Source organism: Lonchura striata, chromosome 2 (genome assembly GCF_050655825.1).
Source record: "Lonchura striata isolate lonStrDom1 chromosome 2, ASM5065582v1, whole genome shotgun sequence".
Lineage (NCBI taxonomy): Eukaryota > Metazoa > Chordata > Aves > Passeriformes > Estrildidae > Lonchura > Lonchura striata.
This window is the reverse complement of record NC_140704.1, coordinates 122979359-123002744: the sequence shown is the minus strand read 5'-3', so window position 1 is coordinate 123002744 and position 23386 is coordinate 122979359. Positions and strand designations below refer to the sequence as shown.

At 37.8% G+C, this 23386-nt stretch overlaps 1 protein-coding gene across 1 annotated transcript in view; it reads left to right on the top strand.

The window, feature by feature from the left end:
• CPA6 (carboxypeptidase A6) overlaps positions 1 to 23386 on the top strand; it is an 86281-nt gene that overhangs the window by 18150 nt on the left and 44745 nt on the right. The gene's annotated exons all lie outside the window — the stretch shown is intronic.

Below are 23386 nucleotides of genomic sequence, written 5' to 3'. Positions count from 1 at the left end.
TAAGTGTTTGGCAGCTTGTTCTTAGCCATGGAGCATGCCAACTCCATTTTCCATGAAACTTGATGTAATGATAGCTGGTCACAAAAAAAAATATACAAAAGAAGCTGCAGAAATATGGAGCCAACAATTTAAGGGTTTTTTAAAGATCTACATTTGTGTGGTATTAACATAGTGTAATCAAGTGTAGCTCAAAATGCAAATATTTTGCCCATTGCAGCTTTATAGACTACAATAATTGCAAATGGAAATTAATTCACCCTATGAATTTATCCAGTGTACAATGTAAAAACTACAATTCAAATTGAAAGCATATAAAAGCAGAGAATGTGATATTAGCTGGATCTTTAAAAAAATTAAATCAAAAATAAACAAAACTCTCCATCTGGGTTCTGTATTTAGTGTTTAATAGACATGTATTCTTGCTGCTAATTAAAAAAAAAAACCCTTTTGTTTGCATTTTTGATAAATCCCATCAAAGCAGCTGTCTTTTTCTAGGAGAAAATGTAGAGCAAAGCAGAGGTTTAATATTGATCACAGGTTTCATAATTCATGCATTCAAGATAGCATAAAACAATACGAACGTTATATATTTTTTTAATCTGAAATTTCACCTCATTCTTTGAGATGAAATTTCCGTCAAATTGAGATACATCCTTTTTACCTGCCAAAAACTCAGCAAAATCAAATAGACCAATTGACCTCCCCTAGCCCAGCATTTCACCTTTAGATAGGAGTAAGCACATAGAAGCTCTGTCTCATATAAACACTGGGTGCTATAGCAGCAGCAGGAGATTTTTAGTGAAAATGCTGCTTGGGGGACATATCTTGGCAAGCAGCAGCTCCCTGATGGAAATAGCATTTGGCATCAAAAGTTCTCTCCCAGAAAGTCTATGTACATAGTTTCTCAGCTGCCTTTTTTCAAAGAACCTTTCCTTTTGCTGGCTGTGCAGGTGCTGAGCTGAGATTGCAGCCTGCTGTGAAAAAACCTGCCCCTCTTCTTCACACCTGCCTCTCAGTTCTCACCCCTCTTGTACTTCATTGTCTTCATCTCCTCATAAACAGCCTGCAGAAACATTCTGGGTAGGGGTTGGGGCATTTTACTACCTGCTGGCTCAGCACATAATTCCGGATATTTGCTGTTCTGTGACTCCAGTGTAATTAGGCAATAGCAGTTTCAGCTCTGAAGCAGGTCTTTTGGACAGTGGACCCAGACAGTATAATAAATAGCAATCTTATCAGCTGAAAATAAGCTCAACCATTTTTTGCTATTACGAATGTTTCCAATTTAGGGATTTGGTTTCAGTTGGACAGAAGGGAAGAAATGATGATGGGATGATTTGTTTAAGGAACTAGCAGCTCTCTTCAGCATTTTATTAATTTTTGTGAGTTATTTTATCAGGGGAGATCTTAAATCATACTTAGTAAATTTTCATCAAGTGTCAACAGACAAAGCTCTGCTTTGTAATATGTTGAGTAGATGTGAGCAATGCTAAGAAATAACTGATAACTGAGCACCAGGCTCCACTGACACCCTCTGAACTTGGTATCCTGTTCTGTCGGATCCCTTTGGATTTTGTTGGTGTCTTTCCTTGGGTTTAATAGTTTTCTCTGTGTGGGAGTTGGAAATAGGGATCTAAAAAGAGGAGTAAGCAAGAGGCCATAACAATAGCTCTGAGAGACATGATCTACCCGGTCATTTCAGTCCAGTGTAACACATCCTGGATGAAGCTGATAGCAATGTCTCTTTTCACTAAAGGTTGCAAGATATTTTTATACCTTCACACAAATAGATACATCATTATTCATGATACCTCCAAACTTGGTGAGTCAAAGCAACACACACACAGGTAACTGTATTTCATACAGAAAGTATGAACAGCATTATGTCATGCAGTCAGGAAGACTAAATAATCTGTCTTTTTCAGATAAAAACTATAAAACCTTAAGAAACATTTACTGTATCAGGTATGTGATGAAGATTGCAGTAATAAATCTGACATGATTTAGAAACTGTTTTCCCAGGACAATTACAGAATGCCCTAAGCAGTCTGCCTGCTCTCAGGCAGAACATGTTTACACCATGTTTCATAAATCCAGCTTCTGAAGCATGGAGTGGTTTATTCGGAGAGCACAGCAGTGAATTTTCTAAACAAAATGAATGACGTAAAACCGCAAAGGGCAAGTTTGGTATTTCAGTGACAAAGGCACAATACTTAACATCTCTGCATTTGTGGTTTATCATAGTTTAGCAAATTAGGTTCCAGACTGATGTTAAACAAATAACCTCTGTGGTAATGCTTTTTAACAATCAAGTCATGAACAAATACAATAGCATGTCTAAAAAAATCAATTTAACAATGCATAAAACATCTGCTTATTACTGCAGATCTCCAGGATGGAGAGTGGCACTAATGGAACTTGCTGTGTGTTGTCAGTGCCCTAAGTCCTTCCTAGCAGCCTCTTCACCACCTTGCCTTCTTCCAGTAGAACAGCCAAAATCATCATGTCACATTCGGTGACTGTTCAGTGACTATTCTCAGCCATGACTCAGTTGTAGCCACACCTTGAACTTTGAAAACACAGAGTTGCTGCTGTGCCAGTCAAGAGTTTTGGGAGAGCAGCCAAGGTACTGCAAGGAGGTTTTTATGGAATTACAACAACTAATTCAGAGTCCAGCCAAACATGAATGCTCCTTAATTTGAGGAAAAGGTGGCTACTGGGCAAATAGGTGAAATATTCACAAGTTCAGAGCATTAAGCTTTTTTTTGTTGTTGTTTTATCTCTGTGGAAGTAAAAACCTTACTAATAACAGCTCTAGCTTTTTTTGTTTAGCAGAGCTCCCCAAAAGTAGATTATGTTTATTTTCTTGGTAGCATAAGGGATTCCCTAACCCTACTACCTTATTTCTCTGCTTAAAAAATATTTTTTAAATCATACTTTTTCTTCAAACTTACAGCTTTATTGTCCTGTTAGATAAAATAAATAACTCTGCCATCTTATTTTCTGATTTTTTATTTACCTACTGAATTTCTGGGTAAAAACAGAGACATTAATTCAGGAACCTGCATAATTCTGGGTAGTATTGGCTAAGAAGAATCATATGTTGAACAGATGATAGTAAACAAAATGGTTTCTCCAGAAGTTACTAAATTTCCCAAAGTGAATGAAACTGTAATGCATGTTAATTCATCTTAATTCATGTTGTGTTGAGAATTTCCCAACCTCACTCCACATTTCTACACAAATATTTGTATTATTTAGCCATAAGCTGAGTTTATTAAATGAAGAAGGACACTTAGTGCTCTATTTTACAAACATTTCTCCATAAGTTAAATCATATTGGTAGCATATTTTGAGTCCAGCTAAGTCCAAAGCACTAGAAATAGTAAGATAAACTATTTTTTAAGTGTCACTTTTTTGTGTGTTTTAAATTGACAAGAAGTAACTTCAGCCTCTTTTTAAAAAAATAATTAAAAAGAAAAAGAAAAAAACAATTTAGGTATATTGGTGATCACAATAACTCCCATTAAATTGTAAATGTTTTATGGTATACTCTTGGGATATCAATCACAGGACCCATAAGCAAAGAGTCAGTGAAGGAAAGAGAGTCTTGCAGGCATAACACATCTGGTTCTTTGGCAGCCTAAACAGTTTATATTGCCTGCTTTAAATTGGGCCTTTGAGTTTGCCACATGCTTTATCTGATGATGGGCTGTCTGGACTGCTATTTGCTCCTGGTTGCAGCAGCCTTAATATTTAATATTTAGGTTTATTCCCCTCCCTTCTCTCTCATCAGATGATCTCTGTGCAGGAAAGCTTCACACTCAATCCTCGTGCTTAGAGTTTATGGCTTTGCTCTTCTAAGCCTCTAAATATGCATTTCTGATCAGGACTGGGACAGTACTACAAGACTACATATATACAGTATTTATGTATATTTGTACTACAAATATTCAGTACTACAAGAATTGTGATCCTCCATTGCCAACAGTTCTACACTCAAAGACATTCAAAAGCAGCAATTAAAAGATTTCCATCTGTACAAGATTCTTGATGAATCCATTGACTGGCCAGAAACTTCTCAATTGCATTATTTACTAAACTAAGGCTCTATTACCAAAAATCTAGTACTAGAGGAAGTCAGCAGTAAACTATATTTTTCAGTAATCAAAATGAGTCTAGAATCAACTGGGTAGGTCATCACAGATTGTAAATAGGCCGATTTGTGTATATCTTGATTTAATATTTTCTGCAGAGAAGCACCTTGCTACTTTTAGAAATAGATGGAATCTGCTACTAGGGGAAAAAGAGCCTTGATTATCTCCTGGATGTTGAGCCCTACTAAAACATAAAATTGCTTAAAAGGAGTATCAGTTTTTTCCAAATTAGGTGATATAGGAAATAGAGGAATTTAAATAGTTCTCTCTTAGTCTATTCCATTTCTGGACTGGTTACAGCATCCTGGTACACTTGCCCCTACATCTGACACTCCAGTCTCTATATAACATACTTCTGAAGTTATAGAGTCAGTTATATTCATGCTAATCTTAAGAATTACCTTTTTTTCTGCTTAGAACATGTAATCAAAAATATCCAAAATAGTATGGAAAATAAGTTTCCACTGTGAACCTGTATCCTCAAAGCCAGCAGGTCAATACACTAATACTTTTGTTTTTCAGTATCCATAATTTCTTAAACTTCTCTTAGAGTCTGCACAAACTGCACACTCAAAGTCAGCAGTGACTGGAAAAACAGAGAATTGCAGATGTCGCCCCTCACTGACTCTGTGTGCCACTTGTCACAGGTGCCACTGACTGCACCAGTGTGTTATGCTGAGTGACAGTGAAGTGTTTTCACACAGATGTCCTCTATGCAGCCTTTCCCCTCCCTGCCTCCATCTTCCTCATTGCACTCCCTGTTCTTGTGATAATGGTGCTCCCATTTCTCTTCCAATTTAGTGCATATTTAGAAATTGCTACTGCCATCAAACATCAGACCAGCAATGAGGCACAGAATGGATTATCAATCTTTCATAATCTAATATAAAAAGACATTGTAGTGTGGTATTACTAAGAATGCTGTTAAACAAATTTGAAATTTAATAAAATATTTTCACTTATGACATTTTTATTAGAGAGCATAAATAAAGAGTTCTGCTGCGTCCCTTCTTTCCTCTCTGAATAGTAACGTGACAAGGGAATTCAGCAGCATTCTGCTCTTCAGAGGATTCCCAAAGGCAAGATTTAGGTGTTACTCATTAAGTGTGAGCATGGAGAAGAATTATAGAATCAAAAATCTCTTCAATTTCACATCCAAAGTGATAGCAAATGGCAAGCTAGCAGCCACCCTGCTCTGCTCACTAAACCAGACACGGATCTGGTGTTTTTCTGTATTATACTGTATTTATCTGGTCTTGCGTGAGAGCATGGTCATTTACAACAGTGACAACATGCACCAGGATGCCATTTACTGCTGTGGCAGCTGTATCAAACTCTAGTGGATTAACAGGCTTCCTGTAGGCAAATAGCACCCAAAATACTCTTCTACCCAGGGAATTAGGCATCTGTTAACTTTATCTGACAGTTTATTTGTTACACAGTTCGTTCTCTTGGCAATTGACCTTCAGCATAAATGTGAAATGCAAACCTCAGAGCAGGAAAATGAGCCCCTAAAATCTATCAAATCACTTAGTAAAATGCATCACTATTGGCTCAGACAGACTGCTTCCTAATTTAAGGCTGACATTTATATGTTACTTTAAAATATCTAAACATGGATACTGAAGAGACAAAAGAAGCTAGAAACATCAATAGAATTAGTAGTTAAACTTCTACATCACTTAATTTTAAAAGTTAGGTTAATGGCATGAGGTTCTAAAATCTGTAACAACAGGGGATTTATGGGTTTGCAAAAGACCTTTAGAAAGATATGCACATGTATAAATTAATCGTTAAAATATTTTATGGAGAGGTTTTGAAGAAGAGTGCTTTGGCTTCATTGACACTTGCTTAAAACTGTAATATTTCACATAAGAGTCTAATGTGGAGCTGAGAAAGATTGTTTTACACATTTAAGTGTCTACTGACTTTGATAGCATTCAGATATCAATGCTTGTGTAATGTAGTGCCCTTGTAGGCAGAAAACATGTGTCAAGTAGAGCTGGCAAAAACAAAAGTTACTCTGTGTTTTTTTATTAAATTGGCCTTTAACAGAATAGACATTTCTGTGAAGCTTTTTTCATGCTTGTGCTGATGCAAAAAAAAGAGGCAGTCGAGATATTTAAAATGTATTTTAATTTTTTTCAGGAAGCTAAATAGATTAACTTTTTTTTTTTTTACTGTTTTTCTGGGAATAAATTAATTTCATGAGTAGTTATTGACAAATTAGAATTTACCTCAATAATGACAAAAGTTTGAGGGTGAACTTTCTCTCTCCAGAAGACAGGATGACTTGCAGCTCACGTGTTAATGTCATGGATTTGAGTGGGGAAAAAAATATTTTCCACAAGCAGTGGTGGAGGATATAAGTCAAATATGTGATCTTCTGTAGGAAAAACGTCCCTCCAGGAGTTACCCTACCTGTGGTAAATAGAAAGCACTTTTCGTTGAATTTAAACCTAAGCAGAGGCCTACTTATAATTCCTGGTATTTTGAGTCAAAATAACTACCAAAAAGAACCACCCTTCCAGGTTCTGTGCGAGCAGGTAGTGCTGTGCAAACATTCTGATCAGACTGGACCACCTGGTGCTGAGGACCAGACGTTCTCTACCCTGCGTGGATCTGGTTGGGTTTTGCTTTGGATTGGCTGATCTCATCCCACGGACTAAAAGCTGGTTTGTGTTTGGAGTGCATTGCATGTACCCCAAGACCATCCCTCAGTTTCTTTTCAATCAAGTTCACTCACCCTCAGACTGGTCTCATGTGTGTCACAAACTCAGAGGCTGTCACAGTGAGAACCACGTGTGTGTAGGAAGGGACACTCAGGTTCACTTCAGGAGTGCACTTCTGATCTGAATTAAAAGGTTTATATAGCTTCTATCTCTCTCCCAACACTAGCACCTAAAGAATAAGATGTATGAAATAATGCAGCTGTTAAACACCATGTCTGCAGCAAAGGTTTCTTCCTAATCTCCATCTTATCATTGATAAAGGTACTGAGATCTCTGAGGTGTCTTGGAAGAGAATATGGAACTGCTGTATTAGTGATGTCTTGTTTTTGTAATTTGTGGATAAAACGGGGAGTAGTTCCATCCAGAGCAATCCATTATTCCTTTCTTTGTACATTTTTTAAAAGTTTTACTCAGCCATTGGCTCCTTTTTCAGAAGAATGCTTTCACATTGTAAACAGATTTGTATTGCCTAAAAATGAAGTAATTACACCACACTCAACAGAAAAATAGAAAAGCAGGAGCTCTCAGTATCAATTTCTTCCTTTAATTCATTTGCAAAGGTGTCTTTTGAACCCTTACTTTATGGAAACCCAGACATCAATAACAAGAAATACAAATTCTCCAATAACAAGAGTGGTTAATACCAGGCTTTCACTTATGAAATTTCTATAAATTGAATCATATTATGATGAGTGGGTTTAAGAAATGTAGGGCAAGTCCCAGCAGCCCTGGAGAGGTTTCTGAGACTGGGCTGAAGATTTAAGAGGAGGCACCTGCTTGTCTGCCCGTGGCAGCTTCCCATGTAGTAAACTGAGCACAGCTGTTACAGCTTCTTGCTGAAGGGCAGAGGGGAAAACATCCCCTTACACACCACACTGTGTTAATCTCCACACTACCTTGGATTTTTGGTTTACTCAAAAAAGGTGAACAGAATCAGTGAGGACAATTTAAAATGTTTCAGCAACACACTGCTCTTCCTCTTGTAGGTGACATTGTCCAGCCAAGTATTCAGCTGGACATACCACAGGTATGCCCAGCTAACTCTGGGTGAGAAAGAAGACTGTTCCAAAATAGAAATGCTCTGATAAAGATGCTTTGTTTAAGATAACCACCTTCAGAGAATCCTAAAGCAATTTTATATTGCATATGCTTTCTGGAAGCACATCAATAGGTATCTAAGGAATTTGAAGTGCTTGAGACATGAAGTAAAGGCAAAGGGAATTGTCTTGCTTTAGGCATCAGGACATCCTGCTGGAGGCAGGAAACCATCTCTGGTCAGGGGAAGTGGAATTACTGCAGATATCTGAGGCTCCTTCAGTACAGCCCTTCAACCAGCACCACTGGACATTTTGCTAATTCTGTAATGCAGTTGTTCATTTAATACTCATTTGTACTATGTGTTTCTTACTGTTCAAGACTGTATTTCTTGAGCTAAAATGCTACCTCAGATTTTTCTGTTTACAAAAATAAGCAAAAAATGCACTGGTTTACTCCTTTTTCTTTAACATTGTTCAGTGGTTTCTTGTTGGGCTCAACTGCCTTACCCAAGCTTCTACTTGACATGTAATTTGGGCTACTGACTCTTCTGTTGGATTTACCATTGGGTGGTTTACATTGGAAGAGACCTTAAGGATCATCTTGTTCTGACCAGAAAAGTGTTACTTTTTCTCTGCATGCACAATGGGAAAGTTTTCAGAATGCCACGTAATTTCTCACTTGTCCACATTGTTGTCGTTGTCAAGTTGTGTTTCAGGTGTAGACTTCTATTGCAAAGTGCTCCATCTCAGCAAGCCTTCTGGTACAATGGGCAGAAATTTGACATTGGCAGCTTTGTTGGGTATTACACCAACTCACCCTACAATCAGGATATTTTAAAATAGAAAAAAAAAAAAAAAGCCATCAAGATTCAAAATGTTGCTGTGAGGATTGCACTGCAGAAAGATTTATTTGTCCATGTGCCCATGCAATGTAGGTATAATTTAAACAGATACAAATAATGATCTTTGGATTTCTGGGTAATAAACATCCAGCATTGAACATTTTTCCCCAACATCTGCAGAGCACAAATGTCAGCAGATAAGAAAATTCATTATCAGTTTATGCAAGCAGGAGCAACTCCGTTGACTTGAATAAAACAAAGTGTATTAACACCAGGAAAAAAATAAAAGAATGCAAAATTCTTTTGAAAGGTATTTTAAAGAATAGTTTATTATTTAAATATTTAGTATAAATCTTCCTCCTTCCAGTCGTAAACACAGATTGCCTTGAAGTTAAATATCAGCCTCTCAACATGGCTATAATTTATGGACAGCATTTATTCCTTGGTGAAGTATTTTACCTCTCTTTAGTTACATAAATAACCTCTCCAAGACCTGTTAATTTATTCATTGCCTGTTAATCCTTATTTGTCACCCTTATTTTAAAAATATACATTTATCTTCTGCTAATGAGAAACAGGAATAAAAGTCATCCTCAGCTGATTCAAGGAAGAGTCAGAATGTGCAGAGTGGTTAGGTTAGTGTGCAACGTTCAAAATAAAGTGTTCATAGCACTCATAGCCCTGGAATCAAAGAATAGCAAGTTTAGGAGGAAATAAAAGAGGAAAAAGGCAAGAAAACAGAGAGCCTTATATATATTAAGGCTCTTAATTTTATATATTATATAAATATATCTATATAAAATATAAATAATATAAAATGGAATAGAATATAAAATAGAATATACAGTATATATATAGAGAATGTAAAGTAGCTTAACTGCATTGTGCTCTATACTGCATTGGTTCTTACAGAAATATTTCACTGTATAGATGATGAAGAGAGGGCTTCTAGAAGGTAATTTATGTCTTTATCAGTCTGAATAGTCTTGAGATGCCCATCTCTCACCATGGGCTGTGTCAGGCATGGCCTGGCACGATGTGGAACAGACCTGTGCCTATAACACAGGTGATGCAAGCCCCTGCTAGAAAACAGCTGCTCACAATGTGCTTTGCCAAGACACGTGTGGTTGTCGTGTTTACAAAGTGCTCCCTCTCAACAATTCAGAATTTGGTTTTGTGCCTGGACTATTAGTGAACTCATGTTGGTAGAAAGGGCAATGTTTTCTTGTGTGCCTACAAACATCATCTCCCATGTGTCTTCAGACTGCCATAATACAAAAATCACTCTATCTATTCACAGCACCCTGCTAGGAGGTGTGGGAAGGTTGCAGCACTGCTCAGGGAAGACCTGTGGAATTGGCCTCCTTTTCAATTGTGTTGAAATAGTGACAAGCTCAATATGTGCAGTTAAACTAAACATTATTCTCTTGACCAAAAGCAGAATTTCCACTTTTTTGGTTAGAGGATTCTTACTGCAAATCTTGCATGCTGCAAGGTCAGGTATTAGCAAGCTAAGAGGCACAGAAGTTTCTGTAGAATTTCAAGCTGTCCCACAAAAATAACTATTACCACAATGAAGAAGTAAATCACAAGCTTGCACTTCCAGATTTACTCAACATGTATCTCCAGCATCCCTGAAGTCAGAAATTATTTTGCAGAGAAGTGACACAGCTTTAATCTAGTGGAAAAAATTATTTCTCAAGCAGCTTATAAAAATGGGAAAATATAATTGCCTTAATGGCTGGTGCAGCTGCGTTACAGGAGCTGTCTTTAGAGAATAAATAATTTCATTGCCACTAAAATATTTATATCCCTCTCCAAGCCTTCAGTTTGATTTTGTTTTTCAAATAGTATTCTGCATTTGGTGTGCTTTTGTTTTCTTCAGCACTATAGGTATCATTTTTCAGTTATATAATAGCAGGTCAGTTTTGTGTAAGATACTCAGGACTGGTTTGAAGAACAAGAGGTAAAAAATTTGGTTTAGAAAATGCAGGTCAAAGAAAGTCAGGTTGCATATATGCATATCACGACTAAGTTCAAAGATTCAGATCCATCAAATTATGCACAGCTATCTTGTTTGTACATGTGGATGTGTTATACTCTTCCTTCCCATCCGTTCCTTGCTGTTAAGTGAGACTGCAAACTTGCCATCTAGTGTAAACATATTTAAATGTAGTATCCTGACATTTTTTTATCAAGATGTGTAGCTGAGTGCAAGAACTGTGGTATATGTATTACACCATCATTAGGGATTAAGGCTGTCCTTAATCTGCCCCTGAGAAACCTTTTGCCAGGTTAGAACCTAAATTTATGCTATAAAAATGCAGAAGGATAAAAAGTAATGGGCTAGACAAATGTGTGGGAGGATGAACTGTAGGAGAATAGAGATAGTGCTGAAGGCAATCTCGCCCTGAGCAGTTGCAGCTGTACTAATTACCAAAGAGTAGGAGCAGGCCTGCCCTTAATGAGTCACAGCTATGTCCAATAAGGCCTGGCCTTAACAGGGCACAGCTGTGTCCACCAAGGATGGTTCAATAAGGATGGGTGTTGTAAAAGAGTGGGTTAGCTGGCTCAGTGCTGCTATGAGCAGCAAGGGTCAGGCAGTTCTGTTAGGGACAGTAAGGGTCAGTATGTGCTGCTGGGGACAGAAAGGGTCAGGCAGTTGTGATAGGAACAGGTAGAAGTCATCCAGCCGTGCAGAAGAAAGAGAAAAGGAGTGAGGGCTGTGAGAACTCACAGAGAAGAGGTATGAAAGTCTTACAGTAAGATAATAAACTAATGGTGACAGTCAGTTCCCATCCACCATTGACTGGTGCCAAGCACTGATGCTGGCAATTGGTGGCCCATATGGGGATGAATTCTGACACAAACGCAGAGGTATTGGGAGTCTTGCACAGCCTTTATACAGGAAGCCCCATATCCAGCAAACTGAGTTTGGTTGGCTTTGACACCCCACCTCCTAAATACAGCTGGCCATAGGTGTATCTGAGAGGCTCCTGATAATACACAAAGCCACTTCACTTTTAAAATAATGGGGGGAAAAAAACTCCAACAACAACAAACCCTCCACTTTTTCACTTTCCTAAAAAATAACTGAACAAAATTCATTGTGTTCAAGATGGAGCCTATCAAAGCAAAGAACTTCTACATACCTATTGGGCTAATGTTCCCAGCATTTAAAATCAGTAATGAAGAAGATCATGGTGGTGATCACATCAAAAATTTTTTTGGCTGCTTTTTTTTTCCATTTCCTGATATATACAAATGCCTCCCCATGTTCAGATCCTGCATGCAATTAATGCAACTGCTAATTTTACTGGTGTGTAAGGTGACTTGTATATTCACATGCAGATCCTAGATGTGTTTCCACATATACTTTGTCTTTATCTTATCTATGCTTTTGACAAAATATTGTTAGAGGTGCTGCAAACAATCATCTGAAGAGCTGCTGGTCTGTGAGCAGAGAGTGTGCCCAGGGAGGGCTGGGAGCACACACCCAAACTGGCAGCATGGGCTCTCTAGAGGGGCTGGTTCCTCCCTTTGGGTGGATTATCAAGGCACTCGTATGGTATGAGATGTAACCTCTATATTTTCAAATAAAAAGCAAAAAAAAAAAAAAAAAAAAAAAAAAAGTTACAGAGCCTGAAAACACTTTAAATGTATCTATTTTAAAAAAGATTATAAATAGCCTTCATAAAGCTGCTTGGAGCAGCTGGTTAAGTGTTTTCCTTTTTGTGTGCTAAAATTGTCCCACCACAGAAGGTTTCTAAACCTTGTCTATAAATTCATCACCATGGAAAAGTGGTCCTTAGGAGAGAACATTCTGTGAGTCATCATAAGCTTTCTTGTTGTAGTACTACATCTAGTTCCAAAGGGTTGTTTTGAACTCTCATATTAAAACAAAAAACCAACTAGCCTTTATCTGAAAATCATAAAAATGTGAACACTAAAAATCTGTTATACTTAGTAAATTAACCCTTCTTGTTACAGGCACATGCACACTTAATTTGTTTATACCTAACAGGAAATTGGATTTATATCTGTAAGGAAAGATGGGTCAATAAATATACTGCAATTTGAATTATATGTAGTGTAGAATTGTAGCTGCACTTTTCAGTGCATAATTCTTTAAAGTGAAACAAAATTTTTCATGGAAATTTCTTTTTTCTCCTTCTGCTTCACACATTTGGTTCCCATGTTCACTGAAAATGTAATTGAACAGTTCTATTTTCAGATTTATTCAAAAAAACTTTTTGAAAGTTGATTTAAAGAAAACACATTGCATAACTAAGCATCCAAAAACACCTCAAATTTTTCCAAAACAAGTTACTATACAACACCTGACAGTGTGAAAAGCAAAGTACATTTGTTTATATTTGCTACCCAACAGTGTAGGTTGCTTCCAGGGCACACCCAGACACTGTTTGCACCTTCCATCCCTTCTCAGGGAAATATGGTTGAACACAGGGCAGTAGAGTCACATGGGATTCAGCTGGGAGCCAAGACACATCCAGGTTGTGCATTATACTGGGAAATACTCCCAAGTGCAGCTGTACCTTTGCAGACTTACTGCTGGGTTTGTCTTGTTGGTCTCTTTTCAAGGCAGATGGTAGAAAACAAAAATGACTCAATGTACCAGGGGTCATGGAGACCAACCATCCAGCATTTTTAATTCAAAGACTCTACCATAGATCTCTGCTTTATATATAATTAATCTGCTCCTTTGCAGCTGTATCATTTCTCCTGGGAAGATCATCTGTTTGAAGAGAAATTTGCAAACACCATTTGTCCTCAGTCTAGGTGTGCAAGGTGTCCCTTTGCTGAGGGACTCTCCTCGTTCCTGTCCTCAGAGACACTCTACCTGCACACAAAGTATTGCATCTCAGGTCAGCACTGTCACCTTGCTCATGTCCCTAGGGGGGAAATAAGAGAGCTCCCCATGACACTCACAGCTGGGGCAGTGTATAGCAGGTGGCATCATGTGTAATTGTTTCTGAGCTTAGTGTGTGCAGATTTACAATTTCTTCTTCAAAATAGCATCTTATATTGATGAACAGTTCAGCACCCAGATCTCTTTTATGCTTATCTGAGACACAGGAATAACTAATTGTCCTGTAATGAAAAAAAAAAAAAAAAAAAAAAAAAGCCTGCTGTTCTTCTCTGTCTTAGCTTAGCAAGACTATGGAAATCACTGGAATTATGTCAGCCTATTTCAGTAACACCAGCAAAAATAGAATTTCCTTACAGGATTTTCCTCACTTTTTTTTCAGTAAATTTACTGTATTCCCCAGCTTTAAAACCTACAGATCCTGTCCTTTTTCAAAACTGTGGAGAGTCATTGTCCTTTATTTGAATAGTGACACTAAAAGTGTACTTTCCATGAATTAAAATATATTATCATTATGTGGAAGAGGACTAGGCAAGAAGTGATGATAGAATAGTTTGGGGAAACTTAGCATGCTACAGACATCTCATGCAGCAGTATTTCACACCATAACATTTTTTACTCCATAAATATTTTCATCTTTCTTGCTGTAACTTGCATAAATGAATAAATGCATAGAAAACACTAATGATAAGCCCTAAATTAAATCTAAGCTCACCATCTTGACATTTACTTTTTAAAATATGTATGAGGCAATTCCTCTGATCTTTTTTTTATACACTTACAAGCACATGCTTACAAGTTATTTGTGTTTCAGGGCCAAGTACAGTAATGAGTAAAGGCTTCCTCATCCTATTACTGAAGGACTTTGTACAGTTGTGAAGGCTTCAGGATCAAGCTTTTAAATTGACTCGAGAGATTTCCTATCAGGAATAACCAAATCCTTCCAAACTTGGTCCCATTCAGCAGCAGGAATTGCTACATACCTTTAACCCTCATTCTCTATGCTTTAAATGATCATTACCTACAAAAAATAGTTTTTCTTTATCTCCAGTTATTTTCTGAAGCTATTTTTTCAAGAAAGATTCAAGACATGTTAGGAAAACTTGATGGACTTAATGACTGAATTAAAAGAACTAGGGTGAAATGCAATAGTTCAAGTTTAAGATTATACATAGAGGAATTTCTCCTTATTACTGCAAATCCTTTGGCTGGATGAAGGAGATAACACCAGCAATTCAGCCAAAGGCTGACTGTGATTTTCAGTGTGTTAGGACCATAAAAGTGAGTTTGTATGAGAGTTTTCAAAGGAGTAACAAAGCTTACACAGTGCTTTTGGTCCATGTTCAGAAGCAGAAAACCAGGAACAGGTGCAGAGAAGAGCTACAGGGACATCTGATGAAATGATCTCCAGATATCTCATCAACCAAAATTATTTTCTTACTCTATTAAATTATTTCTCCAAAGATGAAAATCATTTTGTCTTGAATATATTACAAGCATTATATGTATTTTAATGAGAGGAACGGAGTATTATTAGAAAAGACCTGCTGGTCATAAGATATTTCTCTTTGCTGTTAAAGGAAACTGTGTAATACATTAGGGAAGTGTTTTTTTCTGGGCAACCTATAAATCTTCTGTTTAAATTAGAAGAGAAAAAATAAATTTGAAATAAACACAGATTTAAGTGAAGCACATGACTTATGAAAATAAAAGTAAGATTTCTTCTCTGTGTTTTAAAGATAGAAGTATTATCTGATCCTTGAAAAGAAGTCATCAAGATGGATAAATCACATGCCCCATTCCATGGTTTACACACAGTTGGAAGTGCACAGGTATTTGACTGCAGTGGCAAGTAAAAGTCAAGTAAAAGCATAACTTATAAAAAGTGGAGTGGAGATCGTTTATGTTCTATGAATTAAGGATTTTCTATGAACTTCAAACATTCAAAAGAAAAGGTTTAAACCTTACACTTGTGTGTGGTAAGCTATTTATTATTATCAGAAAAATAGCTATTTTACTTACTTCTGGTTATATGGGATTTTTAATATAAGCACACTTTTTAAAAATACCAATTTTAGCATGTTTTGTTCATGGTAGTGCATACTGAACTTAGGCAATTTTATCAGAATACCACCAGTTTAAAGTTTTCGTTAAAGACTGTAGAAGACTGCTTTCATTGAAAATATACTTTATATTTTCCAGGTTTGTAGCTTGCCTGAACAACCAAAAGTGGGGGTTATTTCCAACCTTTCAGCATATTTCAAAATTCCACAGCTGTCTCCAAAACAAGAGAGGATGGACATCTCTTGTTTGGATTCTTGGCTGTTATTCTACAAATATCAATACACTAAAAAAATTTGAGATATGGAAAATATTATATTTTTTGAAAAAGAAAAGGGGGTTTTCTCAACATTTTTGAGGGCTGTGGAGTAAATTCAGAATGTTTCAAGACTTAGGAAGAGTTGTAAAATTTTGTTCTGTGAAAGTTGTATATAGTGCTTTCCACCTATCATCCCCGCCTTGCTCCCTTTACCATGGCCATCCGGAAGCTTAAAAGCCATGAGTTTATTTGTGTCTCCATACTCTCACAAGTTTAAAGGATGAGATCATCCCTGCTTATAGGGGTGGGGAGCTGAGCCATGCCTACAGTGCCAGCTGAGCATAGCTCTGCACCCCAGCCTGTCCATCAGGCTTTGCAGGCAGGTGTGTGCCTGGTCTCAGAGTCAGGCAGAGTGCCAGGCTTTGACAAGTACCTGTGCTTCAAGCACACCCACCACGACAGAGCCCAGAGTCTTGCTGCAGACAAAACAATCCACCATCAAACATCTCTAACCAAATACAGAGTCTGTGGTTTTTCCACATGAATGGATGCGAAGCATACAGAGCTCAGTGTAAGGAACCTCCTGCCAAGCTGGCACTGAACCTCACTGGAAGTGACCTGTGGTTGTTTGTTCAAGGTCTTAAAGGAAGTCTGGGTAGAAAAAGTTTAATGCAGTCCTCTACTGCTGAACCATTTCCCCTTCACCCTTCTGCTCTTGGTATCTAAATTCTGTAACAACCTTCTGACAGATTTGGTGTTCTTTCTTTCACTGAGGCCAAGGGCAAATCTGCTGCACAGAGGCCCGAGATACTTAATTTGGAAATAGTGCCTGCAGTTGTCTCAAAATGTACATGGGGCTTAGAACGAGCTGAAGCAACTCTGAAGCTCAGAGAAGCCAGTGAGCTTCTGTGTGGATATCAGAGTGATGGCAGCTGCAGGAATGTGCAGGCCATGGACTGGACTCTGGCCTGAGCTTAAGCTAAGTGATCAAGACATGGATAAATGATGGGACATGACATGAGAAATTACTGAATATGGCAATGTGAGAAGCTGACAAAAGATTCAGAGAGCACTGTCAAGTACAGCTGGATCTTGCAGAAGGTAAAGGAAGAGGTTGTCAGAACCCATCCCCATATGGGCCACCAATTGTTGGTGCTTGGCACCAGCCAACAGTAATGGGAACTGACTGTCACCATTAGTTTATTATCTTACTTTCATACCTTCTCTCTGTGAGTTCTTACAGGCAGCTCTGCTGACACTGACTTCTTTTCTCATACTTCCACACAGCTGAATGACTTCTTCCTGTCCCTATCACAACTGCCTGACCCTTTCTGTCCCTAGAAGCACACACTAACCCTTACTGTCCCTAACGTGAACACCTGACCCTTACTGCACAGCCACCTCCCTCCAACCCTCTAACTCTCCTCTCAGCTAGCTGACTTTTCTTTTAAACACCCATCCTTATTGGACACAGCTGTGACCTATTAAAGGCAAGGCTGTTCCTACTCTTTGGTAATTAGTACAGGTGCAACTCCTCAGGGGCAAGATTGCCTTCAGCACTATCTCTATTCTCTCATAATCCATCCTCCCACAGGAGATATTTGAGAAAAGGTTGAATTTCACAGGTAATTAAAAGGGAGTAATGGGGACTTTTTTGGGCAGCAATATCTGGGTAACCCTATCAGTGATACCACATGAAGTTGAGATTACCTAGAAATGCTAGATTTGGGTGCCAATATCAAAGCTGGGACTAGTTGGAGAAAAGTAATTAGGGATGGGTTGTTTATTTGAAAGAAGGTAGCAAAAGCAAGGTAGAAGTGTGGTGAAAGGGAGGATGAAGAACAGGAAAAAATGTATGCAGCTGATGTAGTCAGATCTGTTCAGGACACTGGCTAGGGAGTAATTGTTTGCTAGAGCCTAACCAGGGCGTTAAATTAAGCTTGTCTGGCCCCACCATGCAAGCTCAACATGCTTCTGCAGGATAAAAAGGGAGGATAAGGGGAAGCTTTCCTCTTTGGGCAGAGGAGCACCCAGATGGACAGATAAATTTTCTGGTCCTGTCAGGCCTATGCCAGGCCTGACAGCATCTCCATCACCATCTACTCCTTGCTTCCTTACAGAGCCGCTCACTTATTGCCATAGGCCATGGCAATAAAGAAGTAGATGGGGTTATAGCAGAAGCTTCTTTCCATAATATGTTACCAGAATGATGATGATCCTTTCTTTAAAAGTAGCAGGAGTTCAAATAATATGTCATTGGAAGGATTGTATCCAAGTTAAACAATCATCAGCTGTTTCATGCAAATATGTTATTACAGTATGTTTCTTAGGAAATTACTATGAATGAGTATACATGCTGTTTCATTTAAGCAGATTACTACAGCCTCCCCCAGATCTTAATCCTGCACAGTTAGCACAATATTTCCTTGTCATCTGGTTGCTTGATTTGGTCTGTTTGTTTAAGTGTTTATTGGTCTTGTTACTTCTTATTTTATTTTCTGCCCTGAATCACTGCCCTCTTTCTCTCTTCTTTTGCACATGATTGGATGACAGCTGATGAAAGCAAGACAGCATTCATTACCATACACAGTTCAATATTCTTTTTTGAGACAGAGATATGCACTGAAGCAATTGGTTCCCACTACTTGTGTTTAAGCTAGGTGGCCCTATAGCCAGTGTTTATGAGACATGGGAGGACAAGATTTATTGGAAAAGCTTTGTTCCTTAGTTGGAGTGAAAACTGAAATTTTTGCAGATACTAACATTCCCCTACCATATGTCTCTGAAATGAAGCTGTGCAGAGGAATACTGCTAGTAATATAGCATTGCTTTAGTCTGTAAAGTTTCCTGCTGGGTAAAGAAACCCTTTTTTCACCTGATAAACATCTATGAAACTCAGATATTCCATACTTGGAAATTAGCATGAAAGTTCATCTTCCTAAGAAGTCATCTGTGCTGTGCTGATAAATATAACGCAATAACATACTTTGCCTCCTCAACATTTCTGCCTCCATTACCCAAGCAACTATTTTTTGTTCAAAATTATAAATTAGCTAGCTCCTTCTTATACTAGGAATGGGCTCAGTTTTTCTGCCTTAATAGCTAAAAGGTAGAAAATATATACATTGCTATCTAGACAATACAGTGTTCTCTTCACAAAACCATAAGGAAGGGTTCAGGAAGTTTTGTGAAGTTCCCTTTCTAGATGTACCCATCAGGTCTCAGGAAGAAGCCCAGCCTTATATGTCTATCTGGATTTTGTAACAGTATTGAATCACAGTTAAAACTCTTCATCGAAGTAAGAGAGAGAGAAAAGCATTAATGTTTAATTATTTCTTAACCTTTTGACTATCAGAATTTAGTGGAGGAAAGGGAATTAAGCAATTGATCTTTCATCATAAATTATATCTGATGGCATATTGGGAGTTGACAAGAGGCTTTAATACTGTAGAACTTTTCAGATGTGTCATTCAGCCTTAATGAACCTCTAAAGTACAGCAACTATGGCAGTTTTTTCTCAAGAACTGTAATCCCTCCTCTACTATTAGGAATGGATGCCTGTAAGCGAAGATTTATTTTCGTTCCTATTTTTTTCTATAGGTATTTGATTTATAGCATATCACTTCTTAAACTATGTTTAAAATACTTGTAGAGCCTTTGTAAACATACTTTTATTAAATTTCATGGGAGAGCAGAAATCTGATTAAGGTTCACATTAGTCAGGAGAATAAAACAATAAAAAGGATTTTCCTGAAGGAAATGAGGAATTTATATAAATGCAGTTCATGCCATGTGACATCATCAGGAAAGTTTCATGAGAGAGAACTGCTAATTCCATCAGTAAAGAAGTAGATGTGCTGCAGAATAGTTTCTTTGGATCCATCTGGTCTGTTCATAGATGAGTAAAACTATGAAGTAAATGGTAAAGAAGTAACTGGGAAAAAATTAAATGAAAAAGCCAAAGAAATAAACCAAAAAGTTTTAGTCCCCATTGGCATCAGGGAGTATCAACCTTCCCAGGGCCACGTAGCATATTCTGTGTTTCAAAAGCAGCTGTGTCATTTCTCATGCTGTTCCTGAAAAATGTAAGGGGATGATGAAGGGGAAAAAAGTGGTCATTGCATGTCAGTGCTGGCCAGCAGCTGGTCACCCATTTCACTCAGACATAAGGCTGTCCCTGGGGACATCAGAGTCTGGCTTCTGCTCTGCTCACCACACTCCTTCGGTCAGTTCATTTACTAAAGCTTGTGTTCTGCTCTTGGCAAAGGCTTTCAACACAATTTTGTGTTTACACAAAATTCAAGAGATCTCACTAAGTCCTAGCTTTAAATTCCATTAGCCTAATTGCTAGGGGTAAATTGAAAGTTTGTCATGGTGGACATAAATTTCTATATAATTTATACAAAATATATCCCATCTTGCTGTTTGTTTAGAATTTTTTTAAAATAGGGTTTAAAAAAAAAAGATTTAGAGGCATCATGGTTACAAAAATAACCTTACCTGCATAAATCAGCAGACTGCTGACATATGTCTGCAGGCAGCAAAATTTTCCCTAGAGAGATATATATATGATTACTTGTTTCTTTCTCCTCAACAGCTCAACATAAAGGATAGCAAGGGACTTCACCAGGGGATGGTCCTGAGTGTTTGGGGTACAGCTGCCATTTATCAACCACATTAACACATGATCTGATAGATTCTGTTGGCTTTTTTTGTTGGGTAGGTTACAAAATTTTTATCCTAAATTCAGTAGGTGTTGCATAGCATTTAAGGTAATAATTGGATTTTTTTAATGTGAAATGCAACCAGAAAAACTATAAAGCTAAAAAATTACTTTAAGACTGTAGGTATCTGAAGTAAAGCTAGATTTCATATTTGTGCTTTGTTGAAGAATGCATAATGATTATCCACTGATTAGCCAACCTACAAAAGTGGGTGTCAGATAGCTCCCAGGAATCCAGTGTGTTCCCATATCTTGCATGCACAAAAATTGAAAGGGCTTTGTCATAATAGCTTAACCATCTTTTAATAAAATACTGAAACTGACATGCTAAACTGCTTGCTATGAGTGCTCTAGCAGCAGACTCAGCCACAGCTTGAAGCATTTCCCAATAATGAGTCAAGTGATCAATCTGTCACAGCACCAATACTTTCCTCTCTAGGGCAGGTTTTCCATCACAATGGAAAGGACAGAGTTGCTGAGCTAATCGAAGACAGTTTACAGTATTAATTCAAGACCATACCTAAGTGATATCCGCTCCCTCAAAATTCCATTACAGCTGTGTAACACATGTTTAGCTACTTATTTCATTAAAATCTGGTTTTTATATGTTGGTTGTACCAATCCTTCCAGAAATGTCTGATGAATCTTTATTACCTACATCAATTTCCTGGGCAATCATTATTTCTTTATTACTTTTTCATTATTTTCTTCTGAACAGCAATTTAGTACTTAGAAAAACATGAGTAATGGAAAAGAATATTGCTCTTATATCTATGATAAATTAAAAGCATCTATTTTCCTTTAAAAGATGCAGCACTTGTAGTACTCTAAGAGATGTATTCCTCTCTGTGCAAGCTCCAAAACAGGAGGTTAAACTTGGCTTGGAAGCATAGTAATTTCTCCTAAATTTTTTGGGCTGCCAAATTATAACAAGAGAGCTTTCAGAAATATTTTTTTTTTCTTAGGCATAAACCAATTGTCCAATAAGGTCAACAGCAGACAAGGCAAATGGACTAAGGTCCACACCTGTGGGTACATCAGTGTTATTGCAGCAGTAGCCTGGAGTCTAACTGGACCAAAAGCTTTAATGCCATGTAGGAGTTGGAAGGCTTGGGACCTGTCAGCAGGGGTGAGAACAAAAACTGGAGAGCTGAGACAGAAAAAAGGATCAGTGGCTAACCAAGGGGACCAAATGTTGACTGTAGAGAAATTACTTAAAAAGAATAGGGGGTAAGGGGAAATTATTTCCCAAAACAGGTAAGCCACTTCAGAACTCAGAATTTATCAGTAGTGCTTTCTTCTGAACTGGCAGTACTTAATGCTTACCTATGTATGTATTAAGGATTTTTGCAACAAAGATGAGTCCTTCCAGAGCTGTAGCTGCAGTTAAGAAAGGTAAGACCTAGTGCCTGAGAACAGCAGCAGCTTGGGAGCCTTCCTAGAACAGTGAGCCAGGAAGGGCACACTCAGCAGTGCTATTTCTAGTTGGCCAAATAGGTTCCTCCAGACTCAGAGCCTTCAGCAAAGGAGGAGAGCTCACAAGACACTTAAGGGTCAAAACTCTCAATGTCAAGGGAAATTCTACTGTTTAAAATTCCCAGATAATATAGGAACTGTAGATAAAAAAATTGTTTAAAGGGCATTCTGGCTACTGGATGGAACTGTAGAAATAAAGATATGCATGACCTCCAATGTCTTTTGGAAGAGAAGTACTGATTATCAACAATATAAATTAAAAACTCAAAATGTAGGAAAATGCCAGAATTCACTCTGGCCACTTTAAAGTTATTTTGTCCTTCTTGTGTGTGGCTGATATTTTAGTTACATGATCATCCCCTCTATTGTCTGTGGTCTCCAGCATCCCATCAGTCATGACAGATGTTGATCATTGCAGGGTCATTCAATTTCTTCTTTCCTGTTTGCAAAATTATGAGATCATTGAGATCACAGAATCGTAGAATGGCTTGAGTTGGAAGGGATTTTAAAGGTCATCTAGTTCCACCCCCCCCCTGCCTGCCATGGGCAGGGACACTTTTCACCTGAACAGGCTGTTCAGAGCCTCATCCAACATAGTCTTGAACACTTCCAGGGATGAGGCATACAAAGCTCCTCTGGGCAATCATTCTTGTGCTCCTCACAGCAAAGAATTTCTTGCTTGTATCTTACCTAAACTTACTCTATTTTGGTTTCTGTTAAAGAAAGTGAATAATATCAGCTACTATTATCTAGAATCTTCTGAGCATGTATGACTAGCTATTTACTTCACAAAATTTGTGTAAGTTTTAATGGGTAAAGCAAAAGGCATGCCCTGATATGAAGATCACCTCTTTTCTCAAGTCAACTCTCCCCTTGAATGCATAAACCAATGAACTTTTCAAAGTCTATTAAAGGTTTAAACATAAAAAAAACAATGTATTTTACTTAATCTCATCCTCGGAAACAGATCAATCATTTTGGAAAAAAAATATTTTTTTTGTTCTGAGGCAGATGTTCATTATGGAAGATGTCAGCCTGAATGGTTTAACTTAGAAGGAATGAACAAAATATTTGCATGTAAATGGAAGGTCAAGCTGACACTGATCTGTAAAGAGCAAATCATTTATATGGAAGTGCATAATCCAGCAGCAAGTTTAGAAGCAGAGCTCCAGCTAACCCAACATTTTATAGGTGCTGAAAAAGGGCACAAT